The sequence below is a fragment of the Notechis scutatus genome, chromosome 2 (genome assembly GCF_049901735.1).
Source record: "Notechis scutatus isolate UNSWTSFEM ecotype Mainland chromosome 2, rNotScu1.2, whole genome shotgun sequence".
NCBI classification, from domain to species: domain Eukaryota; kingdom Metazoa; phylum Chordata; class Lepidosauria; order Squamata; family Elapidae; genus Notechis; species Notechis scutatus.
The window spans coordinates 191,273,879-191,290,775 of NC_142010.1; the positions used below are offsets into that span (position 1 = coordinate 191,273,879).

Genomic DNA, 16,897 nt, shown 5'->3' on the forward strand with positions numbered 1-16,897 from the left:
GATGGGCACAGTAGCTGGCAGTCCACAGTCTGTATTGAATATTTGCTGAAGCATTCCAATCTAGGTAGAATTTCCTTCAGCTGGTTTAGCATCCAGCCAGCAGCGACCTAAAACAGGGGTGTCAAACTCATGGCGTCATGGCATCACGTGACGGATCACGATTTCCCCCCCCCCTTCACTAAACTGGGCATGGGCATGGCCAATACGCGATACATCCTGCCTGCGGGCCCTGAGTTTGACAGCCCTGGCCTAGAACAGGAGCTGGTGAAAGCTATAGAATGGAACTGCCCAGAGGTGGAAAAAGATTTCTGTCACTTTCTGGTGAGCCTGAATTCTTTTTATATATACTTTGGTTTTTCTGACTTCCTTTATACAGATTTTAATTATTTGCTGGCATGTTTAACTGTTCCTCATACAATTTATCCTGCAGATGCCTTATCTTAATTGCTTTTCACTCCTTCTAGGGTCTCATCTTTATTTGTATCATAGTGATCAGAATTGGATATAATATTCCAAGTGTGGACTCACTAGTGCAGTAGAAAGTGGTACTATCATTTCTTGTGATCTAAGTCAGCAGTCGCCAATCTTTGTGGCTTGGCGATCCGGCTAGTGGGGAAGAGGGGAACCAGACGACACAAGTAGTAGACTGCCATGAGTGCATGCCTGTGCATGCATAGCTCCACTCACGCAAGAGAGAAGAGAAGCCTTTGGGGCACGGTTTTGTGCACCTTCAGGCTTTTTAGCACCAAAAGCAAAGGGACAGAAGGCCTGAAGCAGCACGCGATTGCTCTCCCAAAGCCTTTGGTCCCTTTGTAAAAGCTTTTGTTGCAGAGAAGAGAAGCCTTTGGGGGCGCAGTCTTGTGCTCCTTCAGACTCACCAAGGTTGCTCGATGCTCCAGAAGCAGATCAGGTGTCCTGCGCAGGTAGTCTTTGTGAGTTAATGAAGCTGAACAGAGTGTACTCATCCCACTCAGCTTACGCTCTCTCACTGCTCTGTTTTTGGAGCATTGAGAACAAGCAGCTGGGAGGGAAACAGGGGAACTGGGACACATGCAAGTGGTGGGCTGGCATGCTTGGCCGCACAATTCCACTCACACAAGAGAGTAGAGAGTTCTTTGGGGAGCCGCTCACCCCAAACCACACCTCTTGTGTGGCCTGGTTCTGAATAGGCCACGGTTCTGGGGTTTGGGGACCCCTGATCTAAGTGATAAAGGTAATGTTCCTGTGGAATTGGTTTCCTGATCTGGTCTACCTGGATGTACAGATATCAGATGAAACTGCCATTCTAAATCTAGAAGGCATTGTATAATCAACTCCTTAGGCTTGTCCCTGTCCAATATATCTAAATTGGAAAGGAGTAGGCTGTACAATATCTCTGGTTGAGGGTTTTCTTCCAGTGAGATGCAAATTATCCTTTAGAATGAGATATGTGAAACCTAATAGGGTCCAGTTAAGCATATGACAGTCGCTGGTATGCCTTCTTGGTGACTGTACCCTCTTCTGTTTTCTGTATTTTTTACTATTTTTTTTACTTTTATCTCAGTTCAGTTCCTATGCAGCCACAATAGTGCCCTAAACTCACCCTTTCCCCCACCTTATTTCCTTATCGGAATGGTACGTGATTTTATTTCCAGTATTTTACTTCTGAGTTCCTATAATTGTTTTTCATCCATGGAAGTTACATTACTGCTTATCGAGTGTACATTTACTAATAGAATACCCTCTAAATCTTTTCATCTTCTTTTCACTTGTTTTACACTAATACTGTTTGATAGGTTCCAGACATAATTAAGCTGGTTTGAGAGTTAGCCTCTCCATCTATATTCTTTAATGATGCTTCTCGCATTTGAATCCTGTTGTGAACCTTCTTAATTATAACAGACCCTTTATAAAGCGCTCTTCAATGCACCAACAAAGATTATTTTTGTTTTCCTATCATCGTGCTACTCTTACCTAAGAATGACTGGAAAACTACTTTAAATTGCTGTTTCTCATTTGTTAACAGTTCTGAGCTGGGGGAATATATAAAAGGGAACATGTACATTACATTCCTGGGTGGTACTTTGCTGTCAGCCCTACTTGAACTCTGTGTGGAGCCTGAACTCCATCATCACAGTGGGACTTACATGACTCAGTCCTGTGAGGTAGGGCAAATTTTTATTGGCAGCCACGTAAAGGAGAACTGTTTCAACTTTCCCATCCTACTGTGGCTGAGCTTAGATAGAGTTAACAGAATGAGATCCATGCAATTGTTGATTCAAGTGTTTAAGCTACTCTGGACTGCTTCAAAAATACAATATGTCTTATACATGTACTTATTAGGGTGTTAACACTTCAAAAGGAATCTTAAAACTCGAGTCACACCAAACATATGTAAATAACTTCAACATACAGGACTTCCATAAATATACCACAGTAGAGGTCAAGGAGAATGGATAATTTGAGGGAGGGTGATATTTAGGCCTCCCAGTGACAGATGTTAAAAAGCACGGGCCCTTGGCCAAATCTCGGTAGGTCTTCCATACACTCAAAAGGCCCCCATGTTGTTATGTCAAGGATATTGTTGACTGAAATGGGGCTGTGCCGCTAATCTATTTAATTTGGAAGCATCCCTTAATTGTCAGGTCAGCAACAGATTAAGTGAAGTTTGACTTTAAGCTACAAATATGCGTAGAGATTTGGTTAAAATGTCAAAATTAAGTTAGGCAGCTTGGATTCACAAACAAAACAGTTTGCTAAAATAGGGCGCAGAGCCTGTCAAACTGAATAGGCTTTTTTTTTTAATTCGCAAAGGCTAAAGTAATATTTCCACATGGCTTTAGATTTCTAATTGAAGTCTTTCACAGAGTGAATTTTTAGTTATGGTTTGTGACCAAATAAAGAATTCCCGGTTATGGTAATAAAGAAGTAGTTTGTAGAAATAATACTAGGAATCACTAGTTTATTTTAAACCCTGATGATAGAAAAATGATAGGAATAAATGAAAGGAAATAAAAGTACAATTACATGATCATTTCATAAATTATGTAATACCCATTGCTATTATAATACTTATATTAGTCCCAAACCAAGTGTAATGGTTAGCACGAATCCAGCCTCCATTTACAGTTGCAGTAGAATCTTTAGAGATAATTCCTCACTGTGCCTTTCTGAAGCTCAATGCTTGGATTTCTTTCCTTCTAATCTAATGGCTACCAGCATATCCAGAGCAATGACTCATATTTTAAAAAATGGTATTTGAGCACAGATTAAATATCCCACTTGGGATTTGGCGGAAGGACCACCTACCTTTCCATGAAACTTTCCACTTGTTAAACTTCTCAGATTGCCTCTGCAGATTAGATCCATTGTGACTAAAAGCTGGTCTTTTTATTGGGTTGCCCTGCTTATAATAATCTCGCAAGAGATGATTACTTGATATATTCTTTTTTTGTCCTAATTTCTTTATTCACACGAATTATTTAAAATGATGCCTTGGTTGGAATTTACTGTCAGTGTTTTTTTACTTAACAAAACTATTCTTTACCTTGATTTACATTCATTATGCTATCATTACACAAAAATAGTTATTTCAAAGAACAGAATAGATGTCCGAATAAATTTAAAATAAAATCACAGGAGTCAAACTTTAGGAATTAATTCAAAGGTATGCCTCAGCTTATCTGAAGTATAGAAAATGTTATAAATACACCAGACTTTAAAAGTTGGGGGCAAAATATTCGTATTTTCTTAGGAAACAAGAAGGAGGGAGTGTAAAATAAAGCTTATAAACACAGATAGTAATATTTTTCTTGCAAACCATTTCTATGCAATTCAATGTAAATTACAATTCATTTAAATCATTGGTGTTTCCAATTGTATACTGCCAAATTCTGATGTTCTACTTGGATTGAATGGGGTTCTGCACAAGACTAAAAGAGGAAAAAAATGCCTTGAATGCAACAGAGTCTTCCATTCTCTGTGGTACAGCAAAAAGGACAGGTTTGGTGACTGATATTCAAAAGCCACCCTCCTAGGGGAGAAGTTTATTCTCATGACAAGTTGTCAAACTTTGTATGTCTGAGAGGCAGGTTGCAGAAGTTCTAGGAGCCGGGTTTTTTTTAAAAAAACTAACGCTTTCCACAGCCTGAAAAAGTTTGAAACCCATTGCCTTAGATGATAACATTTAGAAGAATGCTAATTCGGTGGTAAAGGAGCACATAACAGTAGTAAGTTGAATGGATCGCTAGTAGAATCCAGTATAGTTCTATTTTAATATTTGTTTAATATTTTGCCTAGACAAATGACTAAGTGTTCTTTATGGCTTAGACAAAACAAACCATAGATGAAAAGGGAATCTTCATTTCTATTAAACAACTGATAATTGCATGGAAAAAAGCTTGTGCTTCACTATGGCAACTAAGTGAATAATTCAAAATACTGGATAATTCACAATGGATTTTGAATATAACATTTGAATATAATTCAAAAATTAGCAATGTGCTGAATTATGCTGCCCAATTCTGGAACTTATCACACTGAAATATGTTCCACTGTGTCCTCAAAATAAGGTTACAGTTGGAGACAGTGCTACTTCTATGTATCTTCAGAAGGCCAAATTGGATAATAATGAATGACCGCTTGTAATACTTGCTGCCCATATTACAAAAAAAAAAAAAAAAAGCTGTACCGGAGCTGCAGACAGAAAAGATCATAACTATGGTATGCGCTGCAGGAATTATTTTCTAAAAAAATATTTTTCACCTTGTCATAAAGTTCTCGGGATGCTCTTTTCTTCAGAAGTTGATACTGTTCCTGAGACAAAAACTATCATTATTAAGAGCAATTATTCTAATGCTGAGAAAACAAAAAGATCAATGAAATGCAGAACAAATGAGGACATTTTAAAGGGTTTTTTTTCTTTGTTTGAGTTAACATTCATAATCATTTACCAGCTGTTGCAGCCTTAACACTCTGGCAAGACCCAGTATTAACACCTTCAGGGGCCACTTGAAAGAATGTAGCCTGCTTCTCTCAGCTGTGTACAAGGCTGGTCCAGCAACATTTACATCTCTCGCAATGCAGAGCAATGCACTGTCGTTGGAGCACTATGGGAAACTACAATGGAACAAATAAAAAGACTTAATACTGATTGAAATACTGCACTTTGCAACCCCAAAATAAGCATTTTAACATGTAGTGGTAGATGAGGGATGAGGGGGCTCACTCGAAGACCCTTTGCCCCAAAACACCAGGTCAGTAGCAGATAACAGTGCACAACATAAGCACATGCTTGAAATCATGCATGTAGGGAAATCCATTTTTCCACCCAGTATTTGACTTTGCCGGATTATTACCCATGTTTTGCCTTTCAGAACATGCAGAAGTGTCTTGCTTTTTTTTTTTTTTAAGCATATGCACATGTCCATTTAACATCATTTAGGCATCTATCATAGATTCCTAGCAAATTAAAGATAAGCTTCCTTTGGTCTAATGCAGGGCTGTCAAACTCCTGGCCTGTGGGCTGGATGCGTCACGTGCTGGCCCTGCCCCCGCCCAGTTTAGCAAAGGGGAAAAATAGTTGTGATACATCATGTGATGCCGCTGTGACGTGAGTTTGACACCCCTAGTCTAATCCATCAGTACACTAATGCAGGTAGTCCTTGACTTACAACAGTACATTTAGTGGCCGTTCAAAGTTACAACAGCACTGAAAAAAGTGACTTATGACTGTTTTTCAGTTACCAGTCACGTGATCAAAATTCAGATGCTTGGCAACTGGTTCATACTTTTAACCGTTGCAGCGATCCGGGGTCATGTGATCATTTTTTGCAATCATCTGACAAGCAAAGTCAATGGGGAAGCCAAATTCATTTAACAACCAGGTTACTAATTTATCAACTGCAGTGATTCACTTAACAATTGTGGCAAGAAGTAAAATGGGGCAAAACTCACTTAGAAAATTCTCACTTAACAACATACATTTTGGGCTCAATTGTGGTCGTAAGTTGAGGACTACCTGTATATCATTACAAGAGCAAAATGCTGTATACGGTAGTGCAGTGTTTTAGATTAGACTCTAAAAAGTTGCTTTGGAGTGTGAGGATGTGAATATAGCAGCTGTCTGCAACTCTGTAAGATAACTTACGATGTTTCCAGAGATCTAAACCATCCTGGGAATAAGGTTGGTAGCCCTCTGTGCCAATATAGTGCTTCAGTCTGTGCTTCTGCAGGTTCTGAAACACCTTTCTGAAATTGAAACTAAAACATATAGTTGTACAGGGATTTATTTCTTCCATCACTATTCCCTAAATAACTCATTCATGATAACGTTTTTTGACTTGCAACTGTACCATAATAGATACACAATTAAACATTATTATTATTATGGACATTGTGTTTTCTTAAATCATTATGAATTAATTGTCCTACTTCAGATTATTGTAGGCAAAAAAGTGAAAACTATGCAGAACAAAGTAAATTGTGTCTCTAACAATGTCATGAGACAGACCAATCAAAATTCATTGTGAGTCACACATGGAATTGTGGACTATCACTAATTTGCAAATGAGAACTTCACAGTGATGTGCTCTTAGACCAAAAACTGCCTGCCTTACCAAAAATCAATCAGTCCTTCAACACAGAACATTCCTTTTTTCCAAAAGAGATTTTACTTGAGCAGCAAATTCATATTCCTGATTTCTTATCTACCACTTACCTCTCCCTTTTGGGTTCTCCTTTTAGGCTAAATGCTTCATTAGTCCTAAATTCTCTTGTTCCGTGGTTCTACTTCTTGGCTCTGTACTGTCAGTTATTTTACCCAGAGACAGAATAACACACCAGAAATATGAATTCAAAGCCATATTCCATATATTCCTTTGTTTATTTAACATACTTCTTTATTAGTTTAATTAGCAAAAGTCACAAAACGCAGCTCACACAAAATATAGCCAACATTGCAACACCTTAAAAGTGAGAAAGTTCTTCCAAAATAATATGCTAAATGATGTGGAATCCTAGGAAAAACAAAACAACTCTTTCAAGGAAATAGTAGGACAAATAAATGGGTCTTCCAATTTTGTAGTTTGATGAAGTCCAGATGTTCAGACATTTTCTACCTGGAGGAATCAAGGATATAAGTTTAAAAAAATTAAGATGCTAACATAAAGGTGATGCCACCATTTTTAAGATCCATGCAATACATATTAAAGAGGGCACTACAATAATTGTACTCGATGCCTTGACTTTTTTGACTTACTGCTACAGATGTTCTTGTCCATATACCCAAGTTTACCCTTACAAAGTGCTATATTGTTCATAAATCAAGAAGCATTCAAAGGAGGGCAAGAAAAAAACCAATTTCAGTTCTTGATCTTCAAGATCAGGTAGGATGATATGGGTGAAAAATGATCCAGATAACCTGATCCTAAACAGTTAAAGAGAGGAAGGTGGACAGGCACATTGAAATGGACTTGGAAATGAATCTAGTAATCATGGCAACTATCATGGCAGTGTGGGTGTCACTCCCATCAACACTTAGGCAATTTTTAGGCAGATTAGTTGCCTAATCTGAATCTGAATCAATCAACCCAAACCCAAATCAATCAGATTTGGGCTACAGAAATCCAAGACTATCATAGATGGCAACAAGGAGATCCAGAAAATAAATTCTTTTTTATGACCATCCAGAGTTTGGCAGCTAGGACATGGTAGTTGGTCCTGAGTGTCACACTGAAACTTATTCCATCCTTAACCCATTAATTAAAGACAAACTATGGGCCTGATATCCCAAGAGAAATCTTTTTCTCCCCAGGAAATTGATAAAATTACTTTAGGCTATAATCTTCATTAACGGATTTTATAAAATATACAAAAACCGAATAAAGAAAGAATGATTTACAAAATAAAATTCCTAATAAAACTCTATTAATTTCCTCCTAAATTGGAGCTGTAATAAATGTTAAAACTATGCTGAAACATACTTATAGAGAAAAATGGTAAATTGTCAGATCAGGGGGAAGAAAAATCAGATGTAGTCTTGGAAATATAAGAAAAGTATAATTCATGCCATTATAGGTTTGACACAATTTGTATGGGTTTAGGGCGGACTGTCTATATAAGCCTTAATTAGATTTCCCTTTGTTGCTTTAAATCAAGGTTCTTCACATTATTTAAACATAGTGTCTCCATTTAATATTCAGAATGTCAAAATAAATAATATTAGGATTAGTAGCAAAATAAATTCATCCTGTTAGATTTCAAACCTTAAAATACTCAAACAATTTTAATTTTATTTTTGTTTACGGGCACGAATATATTCTCCAAATCCAGATTATTTTAATATAACAGTGAGGTTCATAATTCTATAATTATTCAGTCCCTGTCTTTATTTATAGGATTTAAAATCTATACATACTTTTATTAAGAGTCCCTCTAAAATACAGAGCTCCTATCTCTGTGGTTTGATTTTTTATATTATGGCAGACTACAACTCACTTTAACATAAGTATCCATAGTTCAATTAATTATTTTCTTAAATGCACAAATTAAGGAAAATAGGTATATGGATTTATGAACTCCGCAACACTTATTAATCATTGTTTTGACTTTTAGTCAGAATATGCTTCCTGTAGCAGTGTCACAAGAGAGTTAAGAGAACTGCCAAAAGAATAATGGATACATTATTATCTATTCAATTCAAATTCAACCCTGTGGTTTTTTTTACAATTATTTTAAAGAAGTAAGTCCATCCTTATCAGTTAATATTAATCATCCTAAAATCTTCACAAATATTTCCAGATGCAACTAAGCCATAACTTATTTATTACATAAATAAAAATATCTATTGTCACAGAAGTACATCAGTAAATATAGTGTACCGCTTTAAAACAGTAAGACCTTTTAAGTAAATATGCCAAGTATCTTGTTATATAGAATAGAGACTAATAACTGCAGTGTACTAACTGCATATTATACAAAAACATAATGAGTTGTTAAAAAACTAGAAGCCCTAGTAATTATATAATGAAAAGGGCATCAAGATGTAAGACAGCAACCATTTTATATAGCTTCTGATATGCAGAGGACAGTTACCTGAACCTATATAGCCAAAATGGAAACATGTTGTCATGCCATTCTACCATGTCGCATGATTATTTCAACCCTGTTTATACCCTAGTTAATGAGTTTCTTCTAAGATGTGTTGCATATTTAGATCATATTACTGTTTACGTAGTAATGATCATAAATGGATTATAAAACCATATTCTGGATTATAGCCAGCCATCATGTCAGTTTTCATTTATGTCACTATTTTTGAAAAATACCAAAGCATCTAGCCTGCATACATACGCACGAATGAATAGAATTTTCAAGGTCGCATGTCAGTGTAACCACAAGTTAGAGAATTTTCTATAAACAAATGGAACTGAGATACTTTGTTTATTCCACAGGTACAAATTAAGATTAAAAATTTGCTTGATCAAATATTATGGAATGGAAAGGAGATTACTTTGTATTTATGTAGTATAAGAAGAAAGGGAGGTATGGTACTGATATATAGCAATAATAAAGACCACTTTTGTGATTATGAAAATGACTTTTAGGCTTTGTGCAAATGGTATAGCTGAGAACAACTAACTCACCTCAGTCTAAATCAGGACTGTCAAACTCCCGGCCCACAGGCCGGATGCATCATGTGCTGGCCATGCCCACACCCGATTTAGCAAAGGGGGAAAAAGTCCCGGTACATCATATGACACTACCATGATGGTGTGAATTTGACACCCCTGATCTCTGGAGATTCTCAGTCATCCAGGTCATGATTATCCCAAAGGTACAACTGGGCTTTGTTTTTCCTTGAAGTCCTTTCACTTCTCATCCAAGAAGCTTCTTCAGTTCTGACAGAATTGAAGAAGCTTCTTGGATGAGAAGCAAAACGTCTTCAAGGAAAAACAAAGCTTAGTTGCCTTTTGAAAAAGCACCTTTGGGACAAAGTGGGGCCATGAACTTCAACAAAGGAGATTAGGGCTTATCTGTGTGTTCCACTTGCCCACCACATCATGAGGACTACCTAGTAGCTTTTTTTCTTAGGACAGGAATGCACAATGTACTCAATTCAACTCCTGCTGAGTGCAAAGGTAACTTTTGTCTATATTTTCTCTCCACATCAAAAGTAGCTCCCCCCACCCCCAACTTCTGCCAGCACAAGCAGTGCTATGCGGTCTGTCTGCTGTGCTTCATTTGGTTGTAGCATCAATTGGCTACTGTGTACTTTGGTAGAAACACTCCCTTTCTTCTAGTTAGCAGTTATCGCCCTGCATTGGTTTCATCCTGGGCTGCCATCTCCTTCTGACGTGACCTTCCCAGGCAGAGCAGGGAAACACAGCCGATATATTATTATTATTTTTAAAAAAACAACAACCTGGGTCACTAGATATGGTGAAATGCTGAACTCTTTCCTTTCTCCAAATTCACTTACAGATTTACCCATGGAATTGTCTCTGTTCTTCCTTCAGGGTGAAATATTGATCCATGTACAATTAATCTGATGTGCTTTTTTAAAATGTAAACCCTACTAACTCATTTTTTTCAAAAATTTCCTGGGAAAGGGGAAGAGAAGGGACTGTCCATCCATCTTCCCAAGATGTTTTTGTTTTGAAATATTATAATAGATAGTATAAAACTTCCTTCCCAATAATAAATCTTTCTTTTTCTTTTTCTTTTTATTTCTTTTTCTTTTTCCTTCCTTCCTTCTTCTTTTTCCTTCTTCTCTTTCTTTCTTTCTTTCTTTCTTTCTTTCTTTCTTTCTTTCTTTCTTTCTTTCTTTCTTTCTTTCTTCCTTCCTTCCTTCCTTCCTTCCTTCCTTCCTTCCTTCCTTCCTTCCTCCCTCCCTCCCTCCCTCCCTCTCTCCCTCCCTCTCCCTTCCTTCTTTCCTCCCTCCCCAGTTACCTCTTACCAGCAGCAGCCTTCCATCCTTCTGAAGTGGGTAAAATGGGGACCCAGATTGTTGGGGGCAATATGCTGACACTGTAACCATTTAAAGAGGGCTGTATAGCACTGTGAAGCGGTATAGAAGTCTAAGTGCTGTTGCTATCGCTACAATGTCTGAGCATCATGATTTCATTCCAGGGCCCAAATTGTGACTGTTAAATGACAAAAGTTATTTCTACCGATCAAAGACCACTTCATACATTTTTACTTTAAAATGTCCCACATTTTTCTATTGTCCTATTATAAACAGATGTCAGGGCCAAGCCCTGGTACAAATCAAACTCTGACTTATACAATGAGTGTATTGCTGTCAGATTTATACCATTTGCATAATAGCTGTAAGATAAGGTTGTAATGAAAATACCATCATTCCATTTCTCAATGGAATGCATTTGGCCTGGACAGCCAAGGGAGCAGAAAACATACCTTTCATATCACTTCTGTAAAGAACGTAAAGAGTTTTTATGTTCCTGGTGTTGGATTTTCAAATATCCAAAAGCAGGAGGAGAATAAACCTGATCTTTCAGTTTAATATAAGATCACTGAAGGGCATAAAAATAACCCTTTTTCTATTTTCTGTTATTTTGGGTAATAACCTAGACTGAAACTTAAAAGTTCTGGTAAGCTTTTATAATTTATTATCAAATGTTCTTTGAGACTCAGAGCTGACTATTCTGTACTGAGCTCCATGACATTTTTGCTCTGTAACAGATAAGAATAAATCAAGTAAGTTGAGAAGTTGCATACATGAAGAATTCCTAGAGAAACTGCTGGAAGTTGTCAATAATACTTTTAAAAGTCACACCGCTAATCTGTGTAGGTGATTCATCAGCCAAGGTTCAAACCTATCAAAAAATGGGATTATTTTGGCAGATGTTTTTCTTGTGTGTTCCTAATGTTTCTGTCTTTTTTCTCATTCTATAAGCAAGTATTCACATTTATTATGAACTATAGTAGAAATAAAGAAAGAAAAATATTCCCCATAATAACTATCATAAAATCAAAAACCATGCCTTGGACTGTAGAGTAGCTGATTTGAAAATCTCAAACTTGAACATCATGTGTTTTGACATCAATTGCTACAAGGCCAATGTGGAAGCAGATTGTATTTTACTTTGGAACAGAGTCTATTAAAATCAGTGGGATTTTTTTTTTCTGGAATAAAGATACAGTACATGAAACTTCTTTCAGTCACCAGACCATATTAGGTCATTTGCTTAAAAAAATAATATATATACATTATAAAATGTGGAAATTAATAATATCACATAATGGTGATAAAAAATGGGCAGAATCAGTAGAGAAACTATAATAAAGATGAAACAAAAGGTCATCAGAGAGATTAGATTTTTTTAAATCCAACCAGGTGTTCTGCTTAAAATAGCACACCTTTCTTCTAAATAAAACAGGATTAATTGTAATAATCTGGATATATAAATTATTTAATAGTATTTGGATTACTAATGATGTTTCTCGTGGATTTATGTACCAGGAGAATATAGCATGTATACGTGTGTAAATGTTAATAAACAACAATTGAACCCCTCTGCAAATATGCATGGGTTGTCTTCTGCATCTTAATTAAGTTACTTTTCCTCTTAGAATTTCATTTCTGTGTGAAAAAAAAATAGCTGGTAACATTTCAGTTGTCAAATGTCCTCCATCTCAATAAAGACATCAAATAGTTTGGGGCTTGTGTTGTTGTGTCTTTAAAAAAAATGATGGTTCCAAGCCATATTATTATGCGTTCAGAACTCTGAAGGCCACACATTTCTCCAACAACAACATCTACAATTGGAATGCGGATTGAATACATATATGCAACCTAGTGAAAGTTATCATTTGCAAGCACATTGCCTAACTACTGTATAAAATGCAGGATTAAATACTTTCCCTTCCCCACTGGGTAAACAGCAACACCCTAGTCTGGCATGCTAAGACACAGAGGCCAGTCACATGTCCCAGCTGCAGATGCTAAATCTATGCCAAAAATTTATTCAATAATCTCTCTGCAACAGTAGGAAGCTCTGACCTGACCATATGATTTCGCTTCTCATTTCACCTCCTCCATTAATACTGCTTAGTTATTAGCTTAATAGTCAGTAGTACTGTTCTTTGCAGAGATTATATGGATTAGGGGAGTGTTACAATAATAACTGAATCAAGAAATCAGAAGATTATAATATTGGGTGGGAAGTTTTCTGGCTTTCTAAAGTAACTCTGAGATTCTGAGGTTTAAATAATAGCCTTGATATACAGATAGTCTTCAACTTACCACCACAATTGAGCCCAAAATTTATGTTGCTAAGTGAGACAGTTAAGTAGTTTTTGCCCCATTTTACAACCTTTCTTCCAAAGTTGTTAAGTGAATCATTGCAATTGTTAAGTTAGTAACACGGTTGTTGAGTGAGCCTGGCTTGCCCATTGACTTTGCTTGTCAGAAGGTCGCAAAAGGCGATCACATGACCCTTAGGGACACTGCAACCGTCATAAATTTGAGTTGGTTGCCAAGCATCTGAATTTTGATCCCATGACCAGAAGTGGCATTCAGCAGGTTCTGACCAGTTCTGGAGAACTGTTCGTGGAAATTTTGAGTAGTTTGGAGAACCGGCAAATACCACCTCTGACTGGCCCCACCCCCATCTATTCTCTGCCTCCCAAGTCCCAGCTGATTGGCTGGGTCTTCTTTGGTTGCCCTGCAGAGGAGAACCGAGCTGGAAAGCAGATTAGTGAAGTGGGGAGGGAATGGGATTTTGCAGTAACCTTCCCCCAGGAGTGGGGAGGGAATGGAGTTTTTTACAGTATCCTTCCCCTGCCACGCCCACCAAGCCATGCCCACAGAACCGGTAGTAAAAATGTTTGAATCCCACCACTGCACATGACCAGGGGGATACTACAATGATTGTAAGTATGAAAAACGATCATGTCATTTTTTTCAGTGGCTTTGTAACTTTGAACGGTTATTGAACGAACTGCTGTAAGCCAAGGACTACCTATAGATCAAACGCTCAGGACCTGAGTTTGAATGATGAGGAATGATGCGCTGCTACTGTGAGAGCAAATCCATGTATTAACATTGTAATCCTCAACTATAAGAGTAACAGCACCAGCCTACACATGTCTTTTGAGCAGTAAGCCACTACTGGCTTCAGTTATACTTACTCCCAGATCAGTTGATATAGAATTCCAACATTGATCCCACGGATTTCATAGGGACAAAGCCCAGCAGTTCTGTGTTATGTACATAATATTAAACATATGCATCTGATTCTCATCTTTTATGACAGATGATGCCCTGGGTACATACTAGAAAATGCTCGTTTGATTACATAACACATCTTTCTCAAAAAAAAAAAAAACCCACCCAAAAACAAATAAGAAGCAATACACAGTTCCTGTATTTGCTTAAAGAATACACTTGTGGACTGCTCTTCACCATTTGTTACAAAAATAAGCACAGTGGATATATCATTACTTTCGCCAGCTCTCTCAGATTCCAGGAAGCAGGAATGAAAACAATGAAAGCACACCTTAAAAAAAAAAAGTAACCCCAGCATCAAAAGGTCTTGTTTATCGAAGTTAATCCCCTACATTTGATTGAAAATGAAATTAAACTCTATACTAATGTTTCTTTTAATTACTTTGCAGATCCATTACCCAGCAGCAGGCATGGTGTCCCTACAGAACAATAATGTTCAGAAGTCAAACAGGAAGACGTCTTTCATTCTTTCTATTTCTCCTATTAATGATTGAGTATAGGTAGTATCTACAATTCGCAGATTATGTTTGGCTTACCCTAATATAATTCTTAACATACCATCATATGGAGATCTACTGATGAAATTCCCACAAGCCCTGACTTTAAAGTAAGTTCCTATGAAATCAGTTTGACTCTATTTCATGTGAACAAGTTTCCTATGTAGAGCCAGAGTAAGGTTGGACTTAATTTGTTGGATCAGGACCAAGGAAAGCTCTCTTCAGATCTCTACTAAACCATAAGACTTATATTATTCTCAATTAGCCCCCATCTCTCAGGGAAATTTACATTACAAGATTGTGCAAAGAAAACCATGGGATAAGCTTACATCTGGCCTTCTGAGCTTTTTTTTTATAAAGTTGTGTTCAAAAGGTTTTGCTCTTTTTTAACCAGGTTATATCTACAATGCTGCTGAGCCCAAAAGCTTCAAACAGCTAACGAGGGCAAAAAATTACATGTAAATCTTTAATCGTTCTGACTCCATATGCAAGAATTACGCCATTGATATCATTTTGGTAAAGACACTTCGGCTGATTTTTCAAAAATCTGTTCTGTGTTTTGTTAAAAGCTCAGGCTGCTAGAATTGGAACAACTACAGTATTAAGATGGCAGCAAAGAGTCGTAATTTGCTTTATTTCTTTGCTGCTATCAAGTGGTCATTTGGACTTTTGCAGCCCAAATCTAGTAGTCCTACTTAAAGAAATTGTTACTCCGTTATATATTTCTAGAAAAATGTCAAACAAATTTGAATTTCTGATTTTTAAAGCATTTTCTATAGTGAAAAAGAATTAATTTTGACCTCAGGCCTGGACTAGCACATCTTCTACGTTGTGATTGTTCCCACAGGACTATAGGTTGGAGGTTAGTTACTTTATCTCAAAGATATTCCATTTGGAAGAACAAAAGTACATTTCTTTATACAGTAGAGAAGAAACCAAGCCAAAACAAAGGAAAAATGCATGCTCCTCAACCAATCAGCAAAAAAAAAAAAAAAAAGGCTGAACAATAATGGTTCCCTTTCAGGCCACACACAGAGTTAACACTGTTTTTTTCATTTGAAAGGATTGTGCACTGAACTGGAGATTAAAAAATAAAGACAGCTTGAAACCGACCGTTTAGGCTACCTTTCAAAGTAACTAGAAAATTGCTCCAATTATCACTTTGAAAGTCTTGGATGGTGATTCTACTATTTCATTTTCATATGTTTAGTTCAAATTAGGGCTCATCTAGAACCATGACTTCAAGTATAAATTTGTTTGTTTATGTTTATATTCCACATTTCTTCCCCTTCCTGTTTTATCTTCCACACAATAAAATAAGTTCGGTTAAAGAATTGCATTTGGCTCAGAGTAGAAAGGAAATTACATGCTCAGTTTTCCAATCTTATGTTCCTTTCTTGCACTGATCTCCTAAGAAAAAGAATAGCTAGCATCAAACAAATAGCACAGCATCATGTTAATGTGTAAATAGTGTAGTACGTTGAGTAAAGTCAAAATTTTTGACTTTCTGAATCTCTGAATTTTTGTAGAAAAAATGGATTAAGATATAGTTTAGAGTAATACTCCATTTTGTGTGAGTACTGTATTTTACAAACCCACACCCTCCAATGTTAAAATTTAAAACTATACTGATTGAAACTCAACTTGCAAATTACAGCATTTATATACAGTACTTGTCCCTCTGTCAGGCCAGGGGATGTTGAGAAGAGCTGTGGCTGAATATGTAGCAATAAATTGCCAGGCTGACTTAACCAGGAGGTTAGGATTGTGCTAACAATTTCTTGTTTGTTTGTAACTGTGGCTAATTCTACACAGTCTGGTTGAGGATGAGCACATCCCCAAATGCATCTTACATTACAGAGAGAAATCATACCGAGTGCTTAATTAAAACTGAGTTGCGTATCCAAACTAATACAGACAATATCAAGATATTTTAAAGTGAAAAAAAAGGGATGTACTGTCTGGGACAAATATATACCAAGTAGCCTGAAGCGACTTTTGTTGGAAGATTCCATAGTTGTGTCTCCTTTATTCTGCTCAAAGGCTTCCATTAACAATTTCAGATGTCTGAGAAATATTCAATTTATGCGGACTCAGTAGCTGATCTTAAGCAGCCAACCAAATTAAACTCTCTAGCAGGGCAGTTCTAAGGTAAAATAAGGTTTAAAGA

At 36.8% G+C, this 16,897-nt stretch overlaps 1 long non-coding RNA gene across 2 annotated transcripts in view; it reads right to left on the bottom strand.

The window, feature by feature from the left end:
- Window positions 1–3,565: 3,565 nt before the first annotated feature.
- LOC148132448 (uncharacterized) overlaps window positions 3,566–16,897 on the bottom strand; it is a 37,371-nt gene continuing 24,039 nt past the window's right edge. Inside the window, exons 2-4 of one of the 2 annotated variants that reach the window (XR_015748010.1) lie at window positions 6,128–7,097; window positions 4,932–5,097; window positions 3,566–4,794 (exon numbers count right to left, since the gene is read on the bottom strand). This is a non-coding gene — a long non-coding RNA (uncharacterized LOC148132448). Of the gene's footprint in view, window positions 5,098–6,127; window positions 7,098–16,897 lie in introns of both variants that reach the window. The other variant, XR_015748009.1, reaches the window with a different exon arrangement.